This window comes from Macaca fascicularis, chromosome 11 (assembly GCF_037993035.2).
Source record: "Macaca fascicularis isolate 582-1 chromosome 11, T2T-MFA8v1.1".
Classification (NCBI taxonomy): Eukaryota; Metazoa; Chordata; class Mammalia; order Primates; family Cercopithecidae; genus Macaca; species Macaca fascicularis.
In genome coordinates, this window is record NC_088385.1 from 105262665 (window position 1) to 105290523 (window position 27859).

General features: G+C 38.5%; 1 long non-coding RNA gene across 1 annotated transcript in view; it reads right to left on the reverse strand.

Annotated features, from left to right (window-relative positions):
* LOC135966310 (uncharacterized) overlaps nucleotides 1-3942 on the reverse strand; it is a 45791-nt gene extending 41849 nt beyond the window's left edge. The window contains exon 1 of the long non-coding RNA XR_010579545.1: nucleotides 3700-3942. This is a non-coding gene — a long non-coding RNA (uncharacterized lncRNA). The remainder of the gene's footprint in view (nucleotides 1-3699) is intronic.
* Nucleotides 3943-27859: the final 23917 nt, after the last annotated feature.

The following is a 27859-nucleotide window of genomic DNA, read 5'->3' on the forward strand; positions in this document are numbered from 1 at the left end:
GGTGGGGTTTCACCACATTGGCTAGGATGGTCTTGATCTCTTGACCTTGTGATCCGCCTGCCTCAGCCTCCCAAAGTGCTGATATTACAGGTATAAGCCACCCCACCTGGCCTTTAAGTTGTTTTTCATTTCAAATACTATATAACGTCGTACCTTAGAAGAAGTCATTATCTTTTGGAAGTTTTTCTTCTGGATATTAAAAGAGAACTCCTAAGAGCTAGTCATTAACAGCAGTGAATACAACAAACATGGACAGGCACTGAGGCTACAAGTATAAAGTGCCAAGCCACATAGTGGAGTTCCAACAGGGAAGACAATCCATTTCCACCAGACTTCATGAATCAAAGACTCCAATCTAATTGGACCAAAGCAGGACTTTTATTGACTTATCAGAACATTCTTTGTGATTCCCCATAAACAGGAAACTTCTTTCTGATTGAAATTTTGGTATCATCTTCTTTCTGAATTTTTATTTTTTCAGAAACAGCAAAAAGTTTAAAGGCTTCCTACTTGCTTGCCAAATAGCACAACATGATAAATATGACAGCACCCAAATTACCATTAGCAGAGTCCCAGTAGCTCACATCTGCTTGCGGAGTTCCCTTTACAATCAATCAGGTGTATTGAAAAGGTCTTTGTGATGCAGAAGGGAACAAAAGTCACCTGTGTTTTTCAGTTTACTCTAATTTGTACACCAGATATAATTTGCTACTCCGCAGGTCTCTCGCTCAAAGAGGTTCAAAACAACAAAAGTAAAAATAATCACTGCTCTTCTGAGAATGAGATAAGTGATAGAGAATCTAGCTGTGATCAGCTGGGAATTACATTAAAGCTAAACCAGATGCAGGAGCGAAGACTTTCAGTGGAGGAAAATGCCTTTAAGTTTACCCACTGTAACCCCTCATTTCACAGACAAAGAAATGAGACCAGTGGCCTTGTGGTTAACAGGGCTAATTGGAGCAGAGGGTGATTTCATTTCCTCCTCAGATGAAACTAGACTATCAGTAAAGGGATATGAAAGGTATAAATCCTCCAAGCGTATAAGAACAGGAGAGGAGACAATAGATGCCAGACCAGAGAGGGACAAGTGGCTGTCACAGACTTAGCAGACAGAAATCTGGGAACTGCCTCCAGAAGGAAAGGCCACTGGCAAGAAAGTCTGCTTGTACCTCTGAACTTCAGAAAGACATAGGAATTGGCGATACCAGGTACGTCTGAAGGGGTGAGAGGTGGGGATGAAGACCTGGAAGATTGATTAAAAGTCAGACTGAGGAGCTGGGAAGTCCCCTAGGTCCCCTTCGCAATTCAACTCACAAGGAGATTGTTCATTCTCCACTTTGGCAGAAGGTTGGAAACAGTGAACCAGAGAAGCTTCCACACTAAGGCAATGGAGGGAGGCACGAGGCACGGCAGGCGAACTGGACTGAAACAGTAATTACGACGATGATTACAGTAAAACATGTACTTTATTGAGCTCTCATGACATTTCACATTGTAAGTAGTTTATATGTATAAACTCATTTAACCTTAACAACAGTCCTATAACGTGGGTACCATTAGTATCCTAACGAGGCAGGAAACAAGTTCCACAGCGAGTCACAAGTGACGCAGCACAACGCTGGAAACAGCCAGCCTGATTTTAGTCTGATTGTTAACAATGGACTTTTATGCCTTATGGTTTCCAGAAAGCCATCTTTCAGTTGCACCAATCCAAAGTAATCAATTAGATTATCCATTCTTAGAGAAGTCAGGAAACCACTGAGGAAAGATCTATAGGCCCCTGCCTGACCAAAGCCACCAGTCAGCCAGACCAACCAAGCACCCAGAGCTTTTACTCAACTCTGTAGAAGGTTAACATTAAATATGAACAGACAGCCAAGGAAACAATAGGCTTGAAGAAAGTCTCTAATGTGAAAAAGAAGAACCTAAGCAAATGGGAAAAAGGAAGTTCAGAGAAAACAGAAACAATGATTGTAGAGAAGAAAAACTAAAATGAAACCAGTATATCCTCAGTGAAATAAGATATCGTATCCAAGAAACAAGTGCAGAGTGCTATTTTAAAATTAATAAGTATACATGTAATGAGAAAAATATTTTAATTTTAAAAAAACATTTAAAACTCTAATGAGAGAATTAGCAGTTAAAGTTGAAGAAATTAGAAAATAAAAAAACAGATGATAGAAAAGATAAGAAAATTATATAATCTATCTAGGACCCCAATATCTTATTAATAAAAGTCCCATACAGAAAAGGGAAGGAAAGAAATTATCAAAGAAATAACACACGATGCTGGGTGCTGTGGCTCATGCCTGTAATCCCAGCACTTTGGGAGGATCCCAGGAGTTTAAGACCAGCCTAGGCAACATAGTAAGACTCGGTCTCTAAAAAAAAGTAAATAAATAAAAAATAAATAAATAAATTAGCCAGGTATGGTGGTATGTACCTGTAGTCCCAGCTATTCCAGAGGCTAAGGAGGGAGGATTGCATAAGCCTGGGAGGTCCAGGTTGCAGTGAGTCGTGATTCTGCCACTACCCTCCAGCCTGGGTGACAAAAAGAGACTCTGTCTCAAAAAAAATTAACAAATAAATAAAATAATAATAATACTTTAAATTGCACAGAACTGAAAAAAAGAAAGGGCCTATTGAGTGTCCAGCATAGAATGACAAAAACAACTCCAGTGTATATTTTTACAAATTTTCAGAATATCAGGGATTAAAGAGAAGATCCCAAACACTTCAGAGAGAAAAAGAAAAAAAGTACAAAGGATTTAAAATCAGAATGACATTGGACTTCTCAAGAGGAACTCTAGAAGTTGGCAGACCAGAGAGAAATATCTTCAAAATTCTGGAGAAAAACTATTTCCAGACTAACTCTTGCTATTTATTTCTGCAACCTCTGCTCTGTCTGACCCTGCCCTGCCAAATCTAACTTGTACTCAGCTTCAAATCAGGATGAAATTAAGCCTATTCCTGGGGGGTCAATGAACTGCCCACCCTGACTTAGTTAGGATGGCAGCTCCAACCAATCCCCTAATTCCACCACTGCCACTGTCACCATCCCAGGGAATCCAACCCGTGTAACTTTTCGGTGGCATCCTTTCTGGGGATTTTCATAGTCTGTAGCAGACCCAGGCTATTCCACGTTCTTCTGTTTTGTTTTGTTTGTTTTGTTTTGTTTTGTTTTGTTTTGTGACAGGGTCTTGTTCTGTTGCCCAAGCTGGAGTGCAGTGGTGTGATCTTAGCTCACTGCAACCTCCGCCTCCCAGATTCAAGCGATTCTCATGCCTCAGCCTCCCAGAGTAGCTGGGATTACAGGTGTGCACCACCACACCTGGCTAGTTGTATTTTTAGTAGAGACGGGGTTTCACCATGCTAGCCAGGCTAGTTTCGAACTCCTGGGCTCAAGTGATCTGCCCCTTGGCCTCCCAAAGTGCTGGAATTACAGACGTGAGCCACTGCACCCAGCCTATTCCACCTTTTATAAGTTTCTAAAAACTAGTCTTTTGGAACTAGTAAATTAATTTATGTATCTGTATTCTATTGCTGCGGCAACCAATTACCATAAACTTAATGGTATATAACAACCCAAGTGTATTATCTCACTATTCTGTAGATAGAAGTCCAGGTTGACTAGACTGTTTTTTTGGCTATGCGTCTCCTAAGGCTGAAGTCAAGTTGTCAGCCAACTGGAGAGCTTACCTAGAGCTTCGGGAGAAGAATCTGCTTTCAAGCCTGTTCACATTGTTAGTAGAATTTGGTTCCTAGCAGATGTAGGGCTGATGTTCCTGCTTCCTTACTAACTGTCAGCCAGGAACCCCTCTCAGCTCCTTGAGGTCCCTCTCCGTCCTGCATACATAGCCCCCTACTTCTCATGGCTGGCAACAACATATCAAGTCCTTCTCACACTTTGAACCTCAGTGCTTCTGCTGCCGCATCTCTTCTGCTTCCAGCCAGAGAAAGCGATCTGTTTCTGAGGGCTTATGTGATTAGGTTGTGCCCAACCAGATAATCCAGGATGATCTCTCTATTTTAAGATCTGTAACCTTAAATACATCTGTAGAGTTCCTTTTGTCATGTTACATAATATAGTCACAGATTCCAGTATAAGACATCTTGGAGAAACCATTCTGTCTACCACAATTTCTAAAGGAAAACCCAATTTCTTATAGCAACAGATAAATCTAGCCAGTCCCTGGCCCCTCACGTTGGAATGGAAATATTTACACTTTTGTATTTTTTGATAAGAACAGTGATTAGTAATGTAACAAAATTTTCTGAGTGCCTACAATGTGGCCAACACTGTCTAGGCCGTGGGAATTCAAACATGATTAAGAAACAAAGTCCACTCTCAAGATACTCACAATCTAGCAAAGGAGACAGAAAAATAAACATAAGATATGTTGAAAAGGTACCTGAAGATAAACTCAAAATTTTTTTTAAAGCACAGTAGTATGGACCAATCTGGCCTTGGGCACGGGGCAAGTGTCTTAAAGGAGATAACACTGAATTGAATGTTCAAGGATAATCGGGAAGAACTAAGGGGTTTGGGAAGAGGGAGAAGAAGGAAAAAGGCAGAAAAATATAAATATTTACATATATATAAACACATATATTTTAAAATACAAAATATGCAACTGAAAGCAGCAATTCTTCTCTTAAACGTTGTAGGATTTTCTGGACAGGACAAGTTCCTAGAGAATGGTATGAATATTAAAGAAAAGTGTAACTTCTCTAATAATTTGACAGCATATTGTATTCACACATGCTTCGAACGTTTTCTAGATACTTGCATACATGACAGGTTATATTTCATCAGTCCTGTGAGATTAGAACAGCAGATATTGTTATTTCCATTTTATGGATGTGAAATATAGAGTTCACAGGAATTAGGGGTTTTATCAGAGATGACCCACTTGTCACCTGATGGGACTCAGCCAAAAACCAGGCCTTCCAGACTCAGAAAGTCCAGTACTTATTTCATTGCAGTGTGAAAGTTCTGTCCAAATTTATTAAGCTCTTTGCTTCATTTTTAAATGCATGTGATATAATTATGGATTTATGAAATCCCAGAAAAGAGACCAATTGATTCTTACTTTTTGCCTTTGAGCTTATTGCACAAAGAGGAAGCAAAATTATATTCTCACTCAGACATTATTGCTTTGTTGATTTTCATGTTTCCCAAAATGAATAATTTTTGTTGTTTTAACACCCCATCATTAAAGAAAGAGAAGATCTGATCTGTGGAAGCATCGTGATTGTCGCAGGGAAGCCTCCTAGAGGAACATGCGGGCTATTGATATTCTCTCCTCAAGCCGGAAGCTGTCTCTAGAGATCCATGAGAAACACGGAATCACAACAAAGACTGGAAAACAAATTGATAGAATCAGAGATGGCTGCAGACCCGTGAATAGCTTTTCACGCTGTCGCTGTTTCAGTTTAGATTCAGACTTAAGTTTTGCAAATTGATGGGGGAAAAAAATCTAGTTTTATCTCAGCATTTTACTTTCCAGTTAAAGACCAAAGTGTAGGCTTCTACATTCAAAATGGTTCCTTTTTGTTGCTTTGTTAAAGAAAATCACAAAGCGCCTTTAAATTTTTCCCCCTAAAGAGGCCCATATATTACATTGCAATATTGGGAGCAAGCTCAAAAAAGAATATGACTTTCTTTGTACAGAGGTTTTAATATTTTCATAAAGATCCTCTCTTCAACTCCTCAAGCATTTGCCTTTCATTTTGTTTTATTGAATTAGGCTGCAAAGCACTCGAGCGTGAAGCTCTTTGTCATCTCTAACCAGGCTTACATTGATTCCACGTATCCGTGTGCCTAGTCGGGGTTTATTAATCTATACATCTATTCCACTGAAAAAGAGAACTCTCTAACTTATTATGTAAAAGGATAAACCACCTCCACAGCCCATTTGCATGCAGGTATGCTTAAAAGTAGATTTGTTTCCTCAGACTGAGAGCTGGCTTCTTTAACAGCATTAAACCAAGGGAAAAATGAAATTATATTATGATTTCTCATGGTGGATTATAGTACAACCATGACAAAAGCAGGCCAATAATTCCTTTTCTATTTCCTTAAATATAAACACATTTTTAATATCAAGAGCTCCAGACAAGTATAAGCAAGACTCTGCACACACATGCCCTCAAAAATGCAAATCACACCGTTAATTCACCACCTGCTACTCATTCAGGTCAGAGTGCCCACAGCCAAAGCAGAGGATTTGCTGAGGTGGCCAATGGCTTTATCCAAGTGGCCAAACAACTTGTTTTCCTCCTAAATATTACTCCTCCCAAACACTGAAGAGAGAAATGTATAAAATGGGCAGCAAAATAAGCAAGAATTTCAGAGTCAGAAGACCGTGGCTGTTGTTTATAACAGGTTGTCAGCTTAACTTCTCTTCAATGTTTTTGCACTTGAAGCAGGATAACTAAATAATATGTGCTGATAGCCCTTCCCTTAGTCAAAGAAAGTTTTTAGGTATTTCTTAAGCTTCTCCTTCACCTGATTTTGATTCAGAGGCAACTTCTCTACTACAAAGGACAGGTATCTGGCTCATCCATTCTATAGATATGTGTTTAAATGAACTTAATGTTTGTGATTCCCAAAAATTCATATGTTGTAATCCTGACCCCCAGTGTGAAGGCATCAGAGATGGGGCCTGTGGAGGTCACTTGGTCATGAGGGTGGAGCCCTCATAAATAGGATGAGTGCACTTACAAAAGTGATTCCAGAGAGCCAGCTTGTCATCTTTCCATCATGTGAGAATATAATGAGAAGACAGCCCTCTCTGAACCAGGAAGTAGCCCTCAGCAGACACCAAATCTTCCAGCACCTAGACCTTGAACTTCCCAACTCCAAGAACTGTGAGAAATAAAGGTCTGTTGTTTAAGCCACCCAGTCTATGATGACTTGTTACAGCAGCCTGAACTGATGAAGACATTTATTGAATGCCTCCTCTGTGCCAGGTCCTAGTCTGGGTGCTCAGAGTACGGTGATGAGCAAGCCAGATGAGATCCCTGTTGCCATGGAAGATGGACTGCAAACACATGAATGACTTAGAAAACTTTAACACAGTAAATTCTATGAAGAAAATTCACCATCACAAGGTGAAGACAATGACTGACGGAGCAACATTACATGGGGTAGTCAGCAAAAAATCTAAGCTGAGATCTGAATGAAACAAGTCAATCAAAGAGGGGAAGTTGTCTAGGCAAGACAACAGCAACAGCCTCAATGGTGTCTTCACTGCTTGCATATGTTGTGTATATGAACTTTCTTTTGCACCTCCTTCCCTGCATAACACATTTCTCAGATTTTTCTGAATGTGTACATTGGGATTCCACCTCTTCATGGACTCTTCATCTCTAACTCTTCCTTCATCCTTCCCACCAGGAGGAAATGCCTTTCCACAAAGACTATTTTGAACCCTTTTCTTATCCTATTATCAGTCCTTCTCTAGGTTGTTTTAATCTAACTTTGAAGAATATATTGGTTAAAATCAAGAATTTTATTATTACTTGAATTTTTTTTAAAAAAAAAGCAAGCTTCAGTAACAACTACGTATTCCTGTCCCACAGTCCCGAACTGGATAACTTGATTTTTTTGCCCTTTACCCACAGCATGTGTAAATGAGGGATTGCTTCACCTACCCTATGTAGCTACCATTTCTCCACCTCAAAGATACAAAACTGTGGGCCTCTAATCATAGAAAATCTTGTGAATCAGTCTCTTCTCACACTGCTATAAAGAACTGCCTGAGACTGGGTAATTTAGAAAGGAAAGAGGTTCAATTGACTTATAGTTTTGCATGGCTGGGGAGGCCTCAGGAAACTTACAATCATGGCAGAAGGCAAAGGGGAAGCAAGGCATCTTCTTCACAAGGCCGCAGGAAGGAGAATGAACTCGAGGAACTCCCAAGCACATAAAACCATCAGATCTCATGAGAATTCACTCACTATCATGAGAACGGCATGGGAGAAACTGCCCCCATGATTCAATTACTTTCACCTGGTCTCTCCCTTCATATGTGGGGATTATGGGTATTACGTATGGGGACTACAATTCAAGATGAGATTTTGGGTGGTGACACAGTCAAACTATATCACCTTGTTTACATTTTACACATAATTAAAATTTTTCTGCTTTTTGCAAATGTGTTCCATCTCTCAGTTTGATTTATTTCATTGGCCCCATATCTTAAAGGGGCTCTGTTCAACATTTGGTATTTGATAGATCCCATGGGTCTTTGTTGCCGACAATGATGCTGCCAGCTCCAAGGCTTTTTATAGACAGATGCATATGTGTCCCTAATTGCTTTTCTTCTTAATGGGAATTCGATGAGAAAAGTTCTTAGATATTCTAAAACATTAATCATAAAATAAGTCCCTGTCCCAGAATTGTGCTCAAAACCTTAAGTCATTTTAAGATGTGTCGGCTGGGGTGTGAGTTTTGTCCATCCTTATATTTGTTGAATATAAAAATCAATAACACCACTACTCTGCACATTTATCTAATGTAATAATCAATATCAATACCTTTCCTGATATTTACTTAATATAATAATCAATAACAATACTGTTTGTTTATTTGATGCCATTGACCAGGGTAGAAGACCAAATGTATGTGCCTTATCTACCCTATTTACCTTCACACTGGGCCATCCACTGCTAACATCTCTTCTTTGTCCTGCTTCCCACTCTCCAGACCTGAGCAGAACATCATCCTACTTCTCTTTGCTCTGGAAGGTGACAGTCAGTACATTGACATTTTGGAGGAGGCAGCCAGCATTGATGGAACCTCTGTCTACATTATTCTAGGTACTGTGAAGGAAACAAATATAATATAATTCACCTCTATATTTGTTAAAGTAACACTAGCTACTACCCTGAGAAGCCCTAAGACCCTGGAGGCTTAATACGTGGTAAGTTGGTAAGTTGGTTGCTTATCCTCTAACAGCATAATGTAGTTATTCCTTGTTGGTGGAATATTTTCCTATAATACTTCAGAGACCTAAGCCCCTTCCATCGCAGATTTGCCCTCCCCTAAATCCCTCAATCCTCTACATTCAGCCAGTATATAGGAAAAGAACATAGAGGACCATGTGTAGGATATTTTATGTCAGACCTGAAAGTAGTGTTCATCACCTCTGCTTATATTGCTTCAGTTAGAACTCAGCCTCATGGTCACATCTAACTGCAAGGCAAAGCAATCTGAGGACATGGTCTAACTATATGCCCAAAAAGAGGAATGGATTTGAACAGTTAGTCAGCCTCTGCCACTATCCCACCCTTGAGTTGCTTATAATTCAAAGAGGAAGACAAGATGAAGGATTATACATATAATATGTGAGGGATCACTAGAGGCAGAATTAGTCAGTGAAAAGTTTCTAAGGAAAGAATTTTAAAATGGGTAGAATAAGGAGATAAACATAAAGAGTCATCCCATGAAGTAAAACAATGCAGTATGAGCAAAACTAGAGGTAGAAATAGGCACACATCGGCAGGGGAATGTGAAGCAGTCATTTTGACAGGTGCACAGAGTCAATGCCAGGAAGCAGAGAGCAATATATCTGGCTAAGGAGAATAGGATGAAACCACCCCAACTAAGACCACTGACTCCTCCACCTCGAACCTGTGTTTGCCTTGCACTAGAATTCTGCTGGTCCACTCAAAGGTACTTTACTACCTTTTTATAAGTAATCTCTAAATCTCAGCTGACATTTCACGTCTGACTGGAAAATGTAAGCATTACCCAGAGAATGTCCCTCACTAATTTTGAATTTTTCAAAGAACAAATGAAAAGTAATTGGCAGATTAGAAGAAACTGGTATAACCTAAATAACCATTACACTTATGAATCAAACTACAAGTCTTTGCGATACAACAAAGCTAATAAGTCACGGAGAACCACATGCTCCAGTCAAAGATATACATAGGAGTAGATAATTAAATGTCTTGACCAGGGACATGGAGTTACAGCAAAAGCAAAGTAGAAATAAGATGCAATAGTTCTTTCCTTGGTTCAACCTCTAAATACCTAAAGAATTAGGAGGACCACAGCTACAATCCAATCCACCCAACAAATTCAGAAGTTCCTAAAGATTAATTCAAATGTGGTCGCAAGGAAAGCCCTTATAGGTGTGTATTTCTGAACCTACTTATAAGGACTCTTTTTGCCATGGGAACATATCTCTCTCCCACCTGTACTGATGTTCCAATGTGCTCAAATACTCACCTTATTGAAATGAGAACTACATCAACTCCAATATATTTTGTATACAAATTAGGACTGTCCTGTCCCCTTGTAGAAATTTTAGGATAAATCCCTTTTGGTGATGTTGAATAATTCTGAAAATCCAAAGAAAGCTATGGCTCCTGTCACTCCCTTAATCCCCTAGATAAATTCACATACGCATATAAAAGGTATTTCAATTATATGTAAGGGAAGCATTCCTGAGAACCTCTTATAACTTAAAATCCCTATTTTTCAGCACCAATTTCCCTTAGGAATACCATAGACTCCTATGAGGCAGCACAACACTCTACAAAGACTATTTGCTTCCTATAACAACTCAAATTTCCCAATTTTGCAATTAAGGAAAATAATGCATAGAGAATTTAAGCAACTTCTTACCATCACCCACCTCGAACTGACAGAGTAGACCTGGAAGTCATGCTGTCTATGTCTAAAGACCTTGGAAATACATATAACCAAAGTGAGACGCTGCCCCCGCTCCCATCCCTCTTCTAGTAATATATCCTTTCTACCAAAAAAGAAAAAAGGAAAAGGAAAAGGAAAAGAACCTATTCTATCTTACTTCCAAAAACTTCAGAGTGGGATCAAATACTGTGCCTCCTCTCTCCCAAACTCAATACAGGCTACTTATTTTTATTCTTGTGCTATTTAATTATTAAACTAACAATCTGGATATCCCATTGTTTCTTCATTTTTAACCTCCTTGAATTTCAGGTCTTACATTCAAGACAAAGCCCTCCTGGACCTAGTATTGTTTTACACTCTCCAAACACTGTCACAGGAACAGCAGCATTCTTCTCTTAATTTGTTGCAACTTTGGAGTCCCTAAGGTTTGCTGTCAGACATCTCACTGATTGGAGAAAGAAAGACTATAATCAAAGCTCTTTCTGTCCAAGTTAATAAATATCTTCTTTCGTTTTTAATTTAAATTTCCTCTTCTTGGTATTATATGAGGCAAAAGCTCAGGGTCATATCAAATTAAATTGAGAAACTTAAATGTTTTGATTGATTTTAGTTTATTTTCTGAAATCTTAAGCAATCCAATATCCCACACTTGATTAGGTCAACTGTCATATAATTCAAAATAAACCTAAACATTATTTAACACATTTTAAATTTAATCCAGATGCAGAGGTGTTAAAAGATATGTTTATCAAGAGTTCCTTTCCCCCACCTCTTAAGAGAGGCACTGTGGCTGATCAGTACCTTTATATATTATTCCAGACTGCATATTTAGCTCCAACCACAAGAGGAGGTTTGAGATGATTTTCCCCCACCATTATTTCTGTCAGCACTTCTCAATATACTCCAAATAAACACATATTCTAAGTAAAAACACTGTTATTACTGTTAACCACAATTTAAAGACCATATCATATTTCCATCAGCCTATCTCCAAGCTCTTCCAAATAAACATGCAAATAAAGTAAAAGTACTATGTTTGCTATACAAATTGCAGTTACAACTTTAAGACAGATTCTTTAACAGGCTCTACCTCCTTCCAGATAGAAATTTTAAAGTTCTCATTAGTGCCAAACACTCTCAATAGCAACTCTATGGCTTACTTTCACATTTTTCTTAACTAAAAGTATTGAATGTGTGACCTGAATTAACATTACTTAAGTGGCATGAGAATGTTTGTAGCCAAGAAACTAACATTACAACAGATTCAGAGCCATGGGAAAACACAGAGCCCTAGGAAGGACTTAGGCAACAGTCCCTAATAGAGGTGCCTCTTCAACTCCAGGCACAAACAAGGCTTCCCAAGGAGACAAAGCCAACTGATGATGAGCTCATAATCCAAAATTGTAAAACACACAGGGAAACCCAAAGCCCTGAGAAAGCAAGCATGATAAAGGGGGAATTTATAGCTGGGAAAAACTAAGATAATTGAACAATCTAAAATGAAATCTTGAAAATAAGTACATTAATAATGTCCCACAAGATAAAGAAAGAAAAAGTATTAATAAGACAAGACCAAGGTGCTTTGGAAAAAGAACAGGCAGACTCGAGAAAGAAAAATCTAAACAAAACAAAATTTTTAGAAATGAAGACTGCTATGTCTCCGCAAAATCCAATGTTGAAATCCCAACCTCCAAGGTGATAGTATTAGTGGGTAGAGCATTTGGGAAGTGATTAGGTCATGAGGGCTCTGCCCCCATGAATGAGATTATTTCCTTATAAAACAGATCTGAGAAAGCTCCCTTGCCCCTTCAGCCATGTGGGGACACAGCAAAAAGGTAGCAGTCTTTGAACTAGGCATTGAGTCCTCACCAGTCACTAAATCTGCCTCCTTCTTGATCTTAGACATCTCAGTCTCCAGAAGTGTAAGAAATAAATTTCTGTTGTTTAGAAACCACCCAGTTTATGATATTGTATTACAGCAGCTCAATCAGATTAAGACAAAAACTGTAGTCATTCAAATAATCTATTGATGAGTTAAACTATACACTAGACATAACAGAAAAGGAAATTAGTGATCCGGAAGGTAAAGAGATAAGGCAATCACCAAAAATTTGGGGAAGAAAATAGTTAAGAAACAGAAAGGATAGAATAAGAAGCTTTAGTATACATATAATAGGGTTTTGTAAAGAGAGATAATGTCTTTAGAAAGAGACAATATTCAAAGGGATGACAATGAAATGTTTCCTGAAATGAATAAAGGCATAAATCATTAGATTTTAAAGGGCATAGTGAGTTCTTAGCAGAACTTTTTAAAAAAATATGCATCATAGTGAAACGGTAGAGAAACAAAAGTAAAGACAATTTTTAAAACTGCCTGGGAGAAATGACTGTTTACCTACAAATAAACTACAATCAGACCAACGGCACACTTGTAATCAGCAGAAACACCTGTCAGGAGACAAAGCAAAATTATTTTAAATGTGCTCAGTAAAATAACTGTCAACCTAGAATTCTCTACCCTGTGAAACTAATACTCAAAAGGTGAGAGTAAAAAAAAAAAAAAAAAAAAAAAAAAAGACATTTTTAGGCATATAAGGAAATTTGTGATTTATAGACAAGTCCCCTGCCCTACCACACTATGAAAGAATCACAAAAAACTGAATTTGAGCAAAAAGCAAAAAAGCAACAATGGAGTGGGATACAAGAAGCAACTGTGGGAAAAAAATCTATTTTTATTTGCAAATCTGAATAAATAGAGGCTCCATAAAATAATAACCACAGTGACTAATTTTGAAAGGTAATCTAATAACACAGTAGAGCTAAAACATGAGAACAATATATAGAAGATGGCATTTTCTTCCGAGAAAAATTACAGCATTCTAAGTTTCTTGCCTTTTTTCAGGAAAACTATCGAGGGGAAATAAGCCAAGTTGGGTTATAGATGGGGAAATGTACTTAAGATTTATTTTTTTCTAAAGCTTCTGACAATAAAATCATACTCTTCTCAAACAAGATTAATATCAATTGCTTGAAGGGCATTTTTCAAATAATATTCTTCCCATTGGAACGGATTAGCATTTTTCAAGAAATTGAAAGAGAATTGCTTATGTCCAGAAATGAAGAAAGTTAATCTGTTTCCTCCTTACCTGTTTGTGAGCCAGTTCCAACAGAATTAATTGTGCTATTCAGTTTCCAAGATTAATATTTATCAGTGACCCAAACTCTAAAATTCTTTATCAAAATAAAATAATCTCAGTATTTTCATGTACTTTACAAATTCAAAACATGTATATATATGTTTCTCCTAAGAATTGCAAGTCCTAAAAGCCCTCAAGAATGGCATCTCTCATATTCATCTAAAAACCTCCTCAGGTGCTCCTTTCACTTTTCGTGGGGGAAAATCTACAGAAATAGTAATTATTGACTATTATTTATGAATTAAATAATTAGTCAGAATCAGCACTGCCCTAACACCAAGGAAGTCTACTCTCACCTGAGAAAAATAGGTGCAACTGTAAAGTGATATTCTAGGGGCTTATTGCACTAACTACCACTGCCTTAAAGAATCATTTGTATGTAAACACAAGTTACAAAAAATTTAATTTTGCTTTTTCTTTTGGTGCTTTTGAGAGACTAAGTTGCAACTCACAAAGACAGTTGTTAAGGTCTGAATAAAAAAGGTTTAGATTAAAAATACCATGTTCACATTCAAGAATCATTGTAATCAGTCCATTAAACAGCAGCATTGCCTATATTTTTACTTGCTTCATTACTTAAAACGAGATAGCAGTTATTAGCTATGTTACAGTGGTTAAAGATTTTATTGTTTGTTGATGCTGAAAGTTAGCTTTCTATCAATTTGTTGAAAATTTATTCTATTCATTTAATATTGATTAACTGATAGATGATAGTTTGAATTGTTTGCTTTTATATCAAGTTTTTTAAAAAGGAAAGTTAGAAATATTCCGATGAGAAGGGTGATTGTATTCATCAAGATAGAATGGGTTATGAACAAGAACAAATAATCTGAACCTCTCAACAACAAGGGTTTTTCTCTTCCTTGTAGAAGCATCAATTGTTGCTTGGCTGTGGATCTGCTGCCCATCAGCTTCACTCTAAGATCTAGAATGATGAAACAACCTTTAACTCAAACAAAACAGGTTTCCATAGCAGGGAGGGAAAAAAGCATACGGCAAACCATGAGATGGCTCTATAAGCTTATGTTGAAAGTGCCACATATCACCTCTGTTCTTATTTTATTGGCCAAAGCAAGTCACATGGGCCAAGCCTAAGCTCAACAGGAAAGAAATGTATCATCCTCCCACAGGGAGGGAATCACAAGGAGAAGCATCAAAATATATGGTGCACAGAACACACCATAGTGAGCATGCCAACATTTTTCACAAAAATTATGAAGGAATCACTGCAATACACCACTTGTTTTCCAGGGCAAAATTTGTCCTGTTTCTTTGTTGAAGAGAAAAAGTGATTATCATTTAACAAAAAAAATTGTTCAAATAAGTCAAACTTATTAAGTTGAGACATTAGACAATGTAACAAAGAATGAAAAATGTTATCCTCTACTAAAAAGTAAAATTTTTGGTTCAAGATTACAAAGACTCAATTGTCCCGTGACTTCCTACTCAATATGGAATGAGAGGAAATAGAATGTCCACTGTAAGGCCGGGCGCGGTGGCTCACGCCTGTAATCCCAGCACTTTGGAAGGCCGAGGCGGGCGGATCACAAGGTCAGGAGATCGAGACCATGGTGAAACCCCGTCTCTACTAAAAATAGAAAAAAATTAGCCGGGCGCAGTGGCGGGCACCTGTAGTCCCAGCTACTCGGGAGGCTGAGGCCGGAGAATGGCGTGAACCCGGGAAGCGGAGCTTGCAGTGAGCCGAGATTGCGCCATTGCACTCCAGCCTGGGCGACAGAGCGAGACTCCGTCTCAAAAAAAAAAAAAAAAAAAAAAAAAAAAAGAATGTCCACTGTAGCAGAAGACTTTAAAGATATGATCATTTATAAAAAAGAAATTTTCCAGAGAAATCTTCTAAGCGCATTTCAGCAAAAGAAGCATATATTTTAATTTCATTTTGCATAAGCAATGGAGAATTGGCTTAAGAGGCAGAGGTTAAAAAAGTGAAGTTTAAACTAATTTTGACAATTGAGCACTGCCAAAATCAACTGCCATACCAAGCATCCTTATGATTTGTACTTCAAAATCTTGGAAGTGTTTAGAAAACTAAGAGTATTCATCTTAAGTCTCAAAAATATTGTCGTGTTGTGGGCAATGGTAAGAAACCCCCTAATTCTAGAACAAATTATCAATATTTAAGCCTGATCTCTTTTGTTTTTATTTGAGGAAATAAATTTTATCACAGCAGTTACTTGGGACAATTAGAGCAGGGTCACAAATTAGAAACTATATCTTTGGTTTGTTTAAATGCCAATAGTCCCTTGCCTTACATAGCTTTAGGAAGTTGATGACTATTGAGACCCTGTCTATTTTATGACTATATAACAAATTCAAAATTAAATCAATGTGAGATTCCTAATGTTCAGATTCAGAAAACGATATAGAAACTTTTAGCACTGTAATCACAATAAACCTCAGGAACACAAATAAGTTCAAAAGTGTAACTCACCCTCAAGTTACACATTTCAACATTTAACATTCAAGTCAGCATTAAATGAACTTCAGTGTTCATTCATTCAATAAACATTGGTTGAATCCCATTAATAAGCAATTCTGTTTTATTTTTCTAAGAAATTTAACTTCAGCCACATCAGCTTTTCTCAGAGCACATTTTGTAAACTGATAGTCCCATAGGATTTAATTGATGGTTATACGGCAAATAGATAATCAAATAAGTTTGGGAAACACCAAATTAAACCAAGTAAGTTCATTTATTGAAAAGTTCTCAAAGCTATTAAAAAACCAATGTGAATCAAGAATCTCCAGGACAGAGCTGCAGCATGCAGTACTTCCAAAACTTATTTGACCACTGAATCTTTTTTTTTTTTTTTTTTTTTTTTTGAGAACACCAAACACCAACATGTTCCATGGAATACACTTTGAAAAGTGCTGAATTAGACTTTTCTAGATAATGCTTACATCAGGTGATTCTTGGAAATATTATCTAGAGTTGACACTGTCAATTTGTTCAAAATTATTAAATCGCTTCATTTAAACAGAAAATGACTAATTAGACAGTAAAGACCATCACATAGCTGATTCAACCCTCATCGCCTTGAGACCAAATTTAAAGAACTATTTGACAATGTGCTCAAATGCTCCATTATCAGGAATTTATAAACAGAGGGGAAAGCAAGAAGAAAAAATTAATTGATGAATGTTTTCGTTACCCATATTGTATCATATAGACACAGGCAATGCTAACCCAATCAATCAATGCTAACCCACAATGATCCTGTAACAATATCTATAAATGACAAGAAGTCGCAGTTTCCCCAGAAAACCAGTTCAGCTAGAGCAGGAGCTGCTCACATTTTGTGAGAAGGAGCTAATCTTTATCTTCCTCCAAGGCTCTAAGGAGTCAACAGGATTCAGACTCTGACAGGGAAGAACATAAACTGAGCTCAGCAGCAGCAGCCCTCTCCACTCAGCGGGAGAGAAGGAAGAGATGTCAGCCGACTTACCTTCCTTACCAGCAGGGGGCACAATATAAAAGAAAAGGTGATGGCACAGTGTCTCTAGTTAATGACGGTGTGACATTATCAAGTCCTGTTGGCCACCAAACCAGAATACCTTCTCAATGAAGCCTACCCTGACCACCCCATTAATACAGCAACCTACCCCTTCCCCGCCCAGAGAACTCTCACCTACCTTGTCTTACATTTTTCTACAACTTGGGTTTCATCCTAACACATTGTATAATTTGCATATTTATCATGCCTAATGTTTATTGTCAGTTTCCCCCACTAATGTAAGCTACACAATGGCTGCATAAATATTCATTGAATTAATGAAGAAAAATAAATGCTCAAAACTTCGGTCCCGGGAAAGTTTCTCTTATAGGCTTTCTGGAGATGTCCATCCCGACAGTGCCTGCCTCTGCCTGTACATTTCCCTAAGAGAGAAAAGAAAAATGGAGAAGGCAGCTGAGATTTCTGCTCCTCCACCACCACCACCATCCCCAGGCCCTGACCCACTTCCATGTGCTGAAGCCATTGTCTGCTATTACCTTTACCGTTTTGTTATTTACCCCCTTAATCAAAACACATTAAAAGGACGAGAAGGACAGAAGTCCCTTTTCTGACAGTGTTCTCTAACCAACTGTGAAGCAGAACACAGTTGCAGCCTAACTGTGTTCAGTCCTCACTGGACGCCCCGCATCTATACCTCCCTTCAGTCTATTCTCCACACATCAGCCAGAGTGGTCCTCTGAAACCTAAGTCAGATCACATCACTTCTCAGCTCAAATGGCCCCTATTTCTCTCAAACCAAAAACCGAAGTCTTCACAGTTGTCTACAAGACCCTATATAATCTGGCCTTCTGTTTCCTCTCAAATCTCTTTTCCAGTTACTATCCACTCCCACCCCCTCACTCCACTCCAATCTCCTCACTGTCTCTCAAACATGCTAGTGTGCTCTCAGCCCAGGGCCTTTGCACCAGCTGTTTCTTTGGCCTCAAATGTTCTCCTCTCAGCAAATATCCACCTGGCTCATACCATCACATCCTTCAAAGTTTTGCTCAGGTGCCACCTCATCAGAGAGGCCTTCCCTAACCTCCCTACTGAATACACAACCTTGTCCCTGGCTGTCCCCACCATGTGCTCACTGTATCTTACCCTGCTCCATCATCTTCTTACCTATCACACATAATTTACTTACAGCACATAACTTAATATGTTTATTGCCTATCTTCCCCATTAAATTATTATTATTATTACTATCATTATTTTTTAGAGATGGGGTCTTACTCTCTCAACCAGGTTGGAGTGCAGTGGTGCAATCATAGCTCACTACAGCCTTGATCTCCTGGGTTTAAGCCATCCTACTGCCTTTGGTTCCCAAGTAGCTAAGACTACAGTCACAAGCCTAACATTTAAAAAGAGAGAGAGAAAGAAACATCATCTTCAGGACAGCAGGGAATGTTTGTAATTTTTGTTCACTTTTTCATCCCTAAGGCCTGAAATATTATCTAGCACACAGTGAAAGCTCAATACTTGTTGAATGAATAAAGAGTGGTTAAAACAATGGATTTTGGTTACACAGTTCTGGATTTTGATCCCAGCTCTACCATGATCTTTGGTAAATTTTGAAAAATTCTCGCAACCCCAATTTCCTCATCTGTGAGACAAGGATAACAATACCCAACTCATAGAGTGCAGTGCCTTGTATATCAAATAAGTGGAGGCCACTATTACGCAATGCGGACCTGCTGGAAGCAGAATATGAGAGCAAATACATGTTGGGATGGATTTTTGTTATGTTGGGAGATAGAAAATGGAGAGAGAATGTACTGAAGTTCCCATGCAGCTCTAAGTATGTACCTGTAAAATCAACATGGATTAAGGATAAAAATGGACATAATGTAACCAAAGTGATCTTCTACATAGTTGATCTGATGAATAATGCAGGCAACAGTAATTAAAGCAGCTGACCAATATGATGGTTTGAAGATAAAATAGTTGCTTTATGGACTTCATAAAATATGGTCAGTACACACTATAAGGTATTTTTCTTTTAAACACTTCAGAATCAATACTTCTATAGTATCTCAAGGTTATTCAGGATGTCTCCATTTCATGCATTCTAGAATGTCATTATTGACTTTGCACTTGACATTCTTCCCTGTGTCTGTTAGACTGGCCTTGGCAGCAAAGAAAAGCCATATGGTGCCCATCCATATGGATAGGCTGGCTGGATTTTAGAATCTTATTCCCTACTGATGTTCCTGTTGTGTGAACAGAATAACTTCTATTTAAGAGTAAAACATGTGGGATTCCAGCCCTGCATATTGTATCAGTTAGAAAATGTGCTCAATTGTGAAGAGCAGAGACCTGAAAACAGGGCTTAAACACACTAGGTGTGGTACGGGGGCTCCGCAACCTCATCGTAGACTTTCCATCCCTCTTCTCTGCCATCTTTGAGTTGTGACTTCTTTCCTCAAGGCTGCCTCATACATACAAAGTGGCTACTAGAACTCCAAACAGCATTTTCTCATTCCTGGTAGGAAGAAGGGAAAACACAAGGAACAAAAGGAGCATGCTGGCTGAGTCATTGCCTATTTTTAAGGAGCATTACCAGAAGACACATCCAATAACTTCTGTTTGCATCTCATTGGCTAGGATTTAGTCTGATGTACCTCTCATCTTCTAGGAATCCTGGGAAATCTAGTATATTTCAGGTAAGCAAACTACTTCTCCAATAAAATCAACATTGTATACAAGAAAAAAGGTGATAGTCAATATTGAGTAGGTATCTAGCAGTCTCTTCTCCAGATAAATACTTAATTTCTGCAATAGAGGAATCAAAAAATTATGAGCTATGGTCATAGCTCACTAATGACTTTCTAGTTACCTTTGCACGAACCTAGAAATTAAAATCTTTCTATTAATTCTCCAAGTGGTGACTTAAAGAAATTATTTTCTATTAAAGAAATCTTTTTTAGGAAAAGATTTGGTGTCTACACTGCTAGTACCCCAGTTCAGCTTTCGCTGAACATGACTCTATTTGGCTAACTGCATAGGTAATCTCAATTGTTCCTCACCAGGCTGGGTGTGGTGGCTCATTCCCGTAATCCTAGCACTTTGGGAGGCCGAGGTGGGTGAATCACTTGAGGTCAGGAGTTTGAGACCAGCCTGGCCAACATGGTGAAATCTGTCTCTACTAAAACTACAAAAATTAGTTGGGCGTGATGGCACATGCCTGTAATCCCAGCTACTCGGGAGGCTGAGGCATAAGAGGTTGCAGTGAGCAGAGATTGTGCCACTGCACTCCAGCCTGGGTGACAGACCAAGACTCAGTCTAAAAAAATTTTTAAAAACTTTAAAAAAAAATTCTCACTGAGCTCTGTAGAAAGAAATAGCTCTCAGAACTTCATTAGAATCATCATTGCTGCTGCAATGCTCCACAATCAAAAGCCCTTCGTGTGATCAAGAAGCTTGCCTGCCTCTTACCCCTACACAATACATGCTGTAGAATTCATATTAGAGGAGTCATATTTGTTTTTGCACGTAGGAAACTCTAAGAATACTTTAAGAACTCACTGGTTCTTTCAGGTCACCAGGGAACGATTTTGGTAATTTCACCCTAGCTAACAACTTCTCTGAGTACCATTTCAAGGACTAATTTACTAAATGGTCCCTCTGTTGCTTGAAAGAGTTACAAAGTTTCACAAAGTGTCTCACTTACTCCCTTGCAGTAGCCCATGTACTAAGAAGATCTGGCTTCAAAAACTCATTATAGAATTCCTGTGGTTGCTAGTTATTTTCTAATACTACTCGAGGAATGGGAAAGTATGCAAGTCAACAACTTGTTCAAAAGACCAAGTGCATAGCCACTTGAGACAAAGCAATGAAAAACACATTCATGTACACACACCCCCACATTTTTCCTCTCTTCCAAGTTCAATGCTTTCCTTTTGTTCTCTAAGCAAAATAGATCCCACACCCACACGATAAGCCTTCGATTTTTGGTCTGACTTTTTTTCCTCCTTCATGGAGATGGCTCTATGGGGCTTTCAACTTGTCAGATATAATCTATTCTGGCCACACAGTCTTGAGAGGACGACAGCCACAGAATCTGTGGTGTCAGATGAAAATGGCGTAGAATTCAAGTGCAAAGCATCGCAGAGGTGAGGAATATGAGGTTCTCCCTCCCTGAGAAGGAATGAACAAGATCCAGACCTGGAAGAGCAGTTGCAACAAATGACAGGGGCCTCTGTGGACAGAGTGTAGCCCAGAGCCTCAGCTGGCCAAGTGGACAATTCCCAAAGGCTGCAAGTCCTCACATCTCTCTGTCACTCCCACTGAGACATTTTGAAAAGAAGGCCAAATTGCCCTTCATCAGGATATGCTGATTCAGACAGACAGCTAAGCCAAAGTGGCTTTGGTGAACACACTCTATGGGATGAAATGAGTTCCCCTGTGGTCTGCTGCCCTGTTGCTGTTAAACTCAAACTAGAGAAGCTCAGAGTTGCTAAGAGATTGTCACATTGCTATGGGAAGAATTTACACAATTGGCGCCCTCAGGCAAGTAGTGCTGAATCTGTCAGTATTCAAGACTGTGTAATTTTTTCAGCTATTTCTTTATTCCAGTCTATGTGGAGCACAGCCTTTTCTCTGCACCTTCAGAGTGAGCATTTATAGCACTGCCAGTTCTGAGGAAGAATGAAGATTGGCTACCAGAAGTGTGGGTTCACGAACTGACCCCAGGGGCAAAACTGGGAAGAAGGCAAACTGTCAGCACTAGGACTGTGGACAGCTCCAAGAACAGAGAAGGGGAAAAAACCTGCAAGGTGAGCCAGGGCAATGGTAGAAGTAAGGAACTCTCCCTAAATATTAGGAGTCATGACACAGCTAGGGTCTGAAACTTGCTGAGCAGTTCAACTGCTGAGTTTGCACTAGGAATAAAGATCAGGATTAAATAGCAGGGCGACACCAAGGTGTAACATCAATGTTACTCAATTTGCCCTTCCCCTTCTCTGGTAATCAGAGAATCAATATCCATAGCCCCAACTGAGGGATCAGGGTGATCATGTGAGTTACATACCTTTGCCACAGATCATTGGATCAGAAGAACATCTGACTCAAATGCAATCAATTCATTAGCTGACTGGAGATGCATCTGATCCACTCTCTCGAGAAGTTAATATAAACGATATACCAATTGTAGCTAGTCAAGTAGTGCTGGACACTAGATCTCAAAAGCCACAGAGATTAAGCACCAGTCGACACCACAACAACTCAAAGTCACATGCAATCCAGGGTCATGAAGGAGCAGAAACTGAGAGCCTTCGAAAGAAGCTGGTATGGGAAAGAACAAAGAAGATATGCAGAGAGTGGCAAAGATGAGACACCATGTGATCCAAGAAGGAAGGGAAAATGGGCAGATTAGCTGTCTGACAGCTTTCAGGTTCTCAAGAGATCTTGTGGTTATTCCTTCACTCGGGATCTCTGAGATCTCCTACGTCTTTATAATCTAACCAGGAAATCCTAATCCTGCAAGGTCCCCCACAGTCAGCATACATCTCATTGTTGTATTTGGCCAGTTGTTCCAGATTCTTTGGATTGCAAAGGTCAGGAGACTCACTTCAGGGGAAACACTGGGAAGAAGACCAACTGTCAGCACTAGGACTATGGATAGCTCCAAGAATAGAGAGGGAAAACATCTATCCTAATAATGAGTGAGTTATCATAAAGATACTCATGAACTGGGTTCAAGGCCAGAGAAATGTCTAGGAACCAAGACAGGTTAAGAACAAGCTGCTCTTTATCTCCCTGTCTTGCTCAGAGCCTTCACAGTCTCTCTCTGACAATGTCTCTGCTCCTCGCTGTGCTGCTCCTCTATACCAATTGGTTTATTCTTTCCCCCCATTCTGTGTAGCTTTCCTCAACTTCAAAGATTCTGCTCTCTCATAGCTTTTACTTTTTCATTACTTCAGCCTGTTGTGACCCCTCATGGTCCTACCTTACCTCATAGCTTCTCGTTATAGATTCCTTCTGTTTCAGATCCCACTGCTAACTGTATTTTCAAGTTCAGCTTCAAAAAAGGGAATATGATCAGCCCTGCTCATCCTTTTGCACCAGATCATGGGCTGCTGGCCAGTCTCTGATCTGACTATTCTTAGATCATTGCTCACCCCTTATACAACCAGCTCCAGCCAGTAGGGCAGGGTCACATAGTACAAAACATAGCAATTTAAGACTATCCATTCAGAAGAGGCTATGAGCGTAACAGACAATTTGACCAACACGTTTGATATTCCAACCTCTCCTTATCACAAGTATTGTTAAGATATTGTCCTCTGTTTTCAAAAAAATTATGTAATAAGGCAATCTATCTTGTAATATTGGTAATTATGTTGTAATTTTTTATCTTCTTCTTTTACTTTCTGGAAGTTTCCAAATTTTCCATAAGTAATATGTTCCAATTTTACAAATATATTCAGAAATATTACATTCACTATTAAGAAAATAGATATAGCATCATTTATACAACAAATGTATGGTGTGCATCAACCATGTATCATGCTAGATGTCATAAATACAGCAGTTAACAATAAAGGGTCTCTTGTCATGGAACACAGGTGATCACATAATTTGTCAGCCAAGTCAGGACACTTTTGAGAGTGAAAGCATTGCTATTAATAATCAGACCAAGACAAAACTAGGACTATGCTGAGTAAACCTGGGCAGCTAATGAATGTTCCCATTTAAGTATGCCAGCTAACATTTTAACATTTTGAGCAGAGGACTAGCAGATATAGAGCCTTAACTCTCCTCTCACAAATTAATTTCTAAAGTAAGGAAATTCTGAGAATATGCCAGGCAAGCATTTGGGGATAGGAAGTCCTATTTAAAGGACTCAAGATCCTCATTCTACACTTTGGAAAACCTCCATGGTCCTACCTCAACAAAGAAGGACAGGGTAAGGGAAGAGTTGGTAAGAGGAGGAGCACACATTGATTGATCACATACCATGAGCCAGCTGCGGGGTTGGGTGCTCTCCATAAGTCATCAAAATTAATCTCATGACAACTCTGTATTGTAGATATTGTTATATACCCATTCTGCTGATGAAGAAACGAAGACTCAGAGAGTTTACTTAACCAAGATAGCACATCTAACATCAAGACTAAAATTGGATTCCAGCTCTAGCTAACCCCACTATATCAAGCCACCTTTCAAAAGTTAAATTTGAAGTATTAAGACACTGAACCATTATAACCTCTAGTTTCCCCTAACAAAAATGTGATTAGTTATGAGTTTGTCATAAGAAGTCAAGTTATAGTGGTCATTTCTTTCATATTACCAGCTTCTCAGCTTACCCAAAGCAGAAATGTAGAAAATGAGCTTAACTGGATGCTGCTTCTTGGAGCATTTCTCATGGTCCTTATGTAGGTGGTATCTGAATTTGCCATGTAACTTGAAAATGAGATTTTTGAAAGCTATTAAAAGAAAAATTCCAAAGAGTATGGTTAGCCCAGGGGAAAACACCCAAAATGCTAAAAAGCATTTGCAACTAATTTCCTATCAATTGAACCAAAAGAGAGTAATTCTATTGATACCAGATTGGTTAATTAAAGAGATATGTCAAATCTGTTTTGACAAATACCAACAGAACTCAAGTCTCTATTCACTTTAATGGGATTTGGCCTGCATCAACTCTTTCAAAGCATGAAAGTGGAGTAAAGTAGATTTTGCTGGGATGGTTTTACTATCTTTGTTTTGGTTTTTCCAATAAGTATAGCCTATATGTACATATAGTTTATTTGTCAAAAAAAAAAAAAAGGTATTCTGATCAAACACAAGTGGGGAATAAAAGTCTCTTGAAATAAAATCACCTGTGAGATGTTTTTCACCGCCCCATTAGCAAAATGCATTTACAGACTAACAGTCAAAGAATGTCAAAAACATAAAAACTTCATGGAAAATCGTATTGTCTCTGTGATTTGTTTTATCGCTGCTTCAGATCACAATCGTACATTTTGGACTAAATGTCTTTGGAGAAGCCGCATTGAAGATATTGCAATTGGAAGACCCCTCTGAAACAGAAAATCTCTTTTTATCCTAAGGTCTCTCTTGGAACAAAAGAGCTTCCTAGCAACATATTTTGGAAATGCTGAAACTGAAGTTCAGGCTTATGTCCTTATGTACTTAAAATATGAGAGATGAGAAGATAAAAGAATAGGGTGCTAAGGAATGAAAATTTCTTTAAGATGTGAATGTTTGGGCTAGGTACATAAATAGAAAGGGTAATTTCATTTAAAGCAAAAGAAAAATGAAATCCCTTTGTCTCACATAAGTAAACGATGTATCTGTTCCAGAACTTACACTGCTCTTTACCTTTAGAGCTCAAGCTGCAATTTAAACCAGTATTTTAAAATACTCAGGGTCTTTATTCTCCCCTTCAGTTTCTTCCTTTAGCAGGGAAGTACAATCTTCTTTCGTGTGGAGTAGCTGATAACAAAAAGTGGCTAGCACAAGAATGCCCCCACCGAATTCACAGTTGGCTTTGCAGAGCTGAATTACATAGAAATAAAGGCGACTACTTACTGTCTCACTGAATTATGGATTTTAGAAAACTGTTTAATAAGGAGGAAAACACTTAAGACAGCTTCTATTGAATTTGGCACACACAGAAAACTAACGAAACCAGAACTGATAACAGATTTTGTAGGGAAAGTAAAATTCTAATTTTATGATAGTGTAGAAGCCAAGATATCTTCACAAGGACAGATCCCACAATAACCTTTATGTTAGTAAACTCGGGAGGTGTGTGAAATTATATTTTTAAGTGTTCGATCTTTCTTTACCTGCAACTTTAGATTAAAAACTTTTGCTACGTCTCTGTCCTTTATTAGGCTGCCAGATTTATAGAAAATAATAAACCCTTCAAATCTTTGCCAATTCCTCTCCTTCAATTGTTCAATTGTTCAGGAGACTGGATTATCATCAGAATCAGATTGTAAATCCCTCACCAGATGGTAAGCTTCTTAAGACTTGTGTCTTAAAATGTATTCATCTTTACAGAGCACTTAGTTAGTTACAGGCGCAAAGCAGGGTCTTAGAAAGTGTTTTTTAACTGATTTGAATTTATACAACAGATTCAAAAACTCACAAGAATGTTTGTGTTTGTCATTTTTTAGTTGTGCATTCATTTAGGTTTGCTGATAGCTCACCAGATATCGGCTACTCTGCTAAATGAACAGAGTGAACCAGACACAGTCTTCATGCTGTAGTAGCTCTCAGTCTAATGTAAGAGAGGCAATAAGTGAACCAGACAGAACAATACTGTGTGATGCACATCAAACATGTTGCAAGAACATGACAGAAGCATCTTCTTATTCAAAGGAGGAGCCAGAGCTTCTAGTAAAAGGTGATATCTAAACTGAAACTGTAAGCACATCGTGGAACAAAGAGGAGGAAGGAGGTTCTAGGCAAAGGGAAAAGCATACTGCCAAGGTCAAGACATAAGAGGAAAACCACGTGTTGGGAAACTGCAAACAGTTCAGTGAGAGGGGAGTCTACAGTGCTCTGTAGGCAGGGATGGGATTTTGGAGGGCTTCGGGTACCATGCTAACTCAGTCTTTGTAGGCAACTTTGGAATACTAATAATGGTGGTACTTCTGTGTGCTTGTTCATTGCCAGATGTTTGGAATTATCCAAGCTCTCATGATGGAGCTATTATTAGGGACAAAGAAAAAAGAGAATATGCTTTTAAATAAGGTAAAATAATTCAAAATAATGCTTTTAGTTTAATGGTTTTCGCATATAGACACAAGTGCATTATATACTTCTTTTCCTACTTCCACTCTTTCTTCTTTCCCCTCCCTTAATCTTTGCTAGATTCTGATCCCAAGCCTATGAAGTCATCCTATGAAAGTGAGTAGTGAGGGGAGGGATGTGGCAGTTGAGCAGGAATAGGTATAAGAGGGTATCAATTTTGAAGACAGTTGTGCACAGGAGTCTTCCCTGATGAGCCCCCAAGTTATTAAAAATAATTAAACCTTTCTGTTCTATATGTTGAATCGACACAGAAGTAACCTTTCAGTAAGCTTCTGACAAATCGTGAAACATTTTAACAGTATTGCTTTTTTATCAAACTGAATATATTCAGAATAGGCCTTTGCTGTGAACTAAATAAAATGAAATCACCTTTCTAGTGAGCAACTGAACAAAATATAGCAAAACTTTAAAACTTTGTATACCTTGTATCCCAAAATCTTACTTCTAGGAAGCTACCTTAAGAAATAAACAAAAGACATGCACAAAGATTTGACTAAACATTATCATGTTTTGATGATCATCATGGTGATGACTAAACATCATCAAAAAATATTCCCATCACGACCAGCTTCAGTCTACCAACGTAAAGTCACTGAACGCTGTGTTGAGAAGAGATACACATATTGGCTCCAGCACACCAGCGAAAAGGAAACACACAGAGCTCTCGCTCCCTGATTTCTGTTTTAGAAACAACACACACACACACACAC